Below are 2,084 nucleotides of genomic sequence, written 5' to 3' on the forward strand. Positions count from 1 at the left end.
ACAACTGCAAAGTTCTCCAGCGAGTAGTGCGGTGCTCTGAACGGATAATTGGAGGTGAGCTTCCCTCCCTCCAAGACATCTACAGGAAGCGCTGCCTGAGGAAAGCGGGGAGGATCATCAAGGACTCCAGTCACCCCAGCCATAAACTGTTCAGACTGCTTCCATCAGGAAGGAGGTTCTGCAGCATCCGGTCCCGTACCAGCAGACTGAGAGACAGCTTCTTCCACCAGGCCATCAGACTGCTGAACACGTCATAGACACCTCAGCTTCACTACTGGAACTTCAACATTATGCACTCCACACTGTATATAAATGCCACTTGTTTTGCACATATTCAACTCTGTATATTTTATATATTTTATTATTATTATTATTATTATTATTATTTTTTTTTTTTTACTATTTAATTTGTAAAAATGCATATACACACACACACATACACACACACACATACACACACACACACACACACACACACACACGTAGGAAAATATTTAGTATACACATCCAGAAATGCATACACTATTATATATTGTACATATATTTATTAGTTTCAGGTTGGCCATTCTTGTATTTTGCTCGTTTGTGTTGTTGTGTTTGCACATCTCTGTTGCTTGTGGGGCTCGCACACAAGAATTTCACTCGCATGTGCTGTGCCAGTGTGCCTGCACATGTGATGTGACAATAAAAAGTGATTTGATTTGATTTGATTTGTAGTTTCTTGTTTTGTATTTTGACAGTTTTATGGGCTCATATTTCATCTTCTTACCTTAAACATGGATTAAAGATTTTTATTGTAGTACATATGTATTTCATTATCTTTTCATGTTTAAATACTATTTATTCAACATGTTTGTCCTTAAAAATGAAAATTATGTTAAATCTACAACATGTATTTTAATTTACTGTCTCTTAAAAATACAGAAATATTCTAAATATTAATTACAGAAAGCTTATATATTTTTATGTGATGGTATCCATCCATCCGTTTTCTACAGCTCATCCAGGTTCAGGTTGTGGGGGCGGAGTCTGTGGAGAGCGGCACAAAGAAGCCCAGACATCCTCTGCCTGTATAATGAGACATTTACAGTTTTACCAGGTCTAACTGATTACAAATAGCTTGGGGAAAAAATGGATCCCATTGATGCGACCGTCTCAGGAGTACATCACGCCCACCCACATAATATTCAAACCTTTGATTTCCGAGGAGCAGCCAATCAAAGGAAAGTGGGTGGAGCTGCTCCAAGTACCAGTACAACATTTTTAAAAAGATGGTTTGAAATGCAGTATTTTTCCAATATTGTGAATCATGCAAATCCAAGAATAAATATCTGAAGTTGTAAAAACAGTCCTAATACAGGCATCCATTGTTTTTCTTTTTTTAAACTTTTGTCAGTTAAACATTAAAACAAAAAGTACAATTTTAAATATTTGCATTTCTATATATTAAATTAAAAGTGAAGTAGGCATCATAGGTACCATTATGTTCTGTGGCAACAGTGATAGCAGACATTTGCTTGCCTATGATGGCACAGACATGCGTAGATCAAGTCGGTGTCGAACAAATGACTAACCCGATTCAGTGCCTCTGCAGGCCCCACGACTGTGCAAAGGTTGTCTGTGTTTGTACAGTAAAGGGTTAAGGTTAGGGTGTACAAAGGCCCGATGAAACAGAATACATTGAATCACAGCATCACCATGTTTGCATCTGTTGCTCTGATATTGTTGTTGGTGTTGTTGCTTCTCCTGCTGCTTTTTTCAGCATACAGACCCAATAATTTCCCTACAGGCCTGCGACCAATCCCCGTCTTTGGAAACCTGTTGGATCTCAATTCAATTCAATTTTATTTATATAGTGGCAAATCACAACAAAAGTCGCCTCAAGGCGCTTTATAGATACAGGGAAAAACCCAACAATCATATGAGCCCCTATGAGCAAGCACTTTGGCGACAGTGGGAAGGAAAAACTCCCTTTTAACAGGAAGAAACCTCCGGCAGAACCAGGCTCAGGGAGGGGCGGGGCCATCTGCTGTGATTGGTTGGAGTGAGAGAAGGAAGACAGGATAAAGACATGCTGTGGAAGA

Source organism: Astatotilapia calliptera, chromosome 7 (assembly GCF_964374335.1).
Source record: "Astatotilapia calliptera chromosome 7, fAstCal68.1, whole genome shotgun sequence".
Lineage (NCBI taxonomy): Eukaryota > Metazoa > Chordata > Actinopteri > Cichliformes > Cichlidae > Astatotilapia > Astatotilapia calliptera.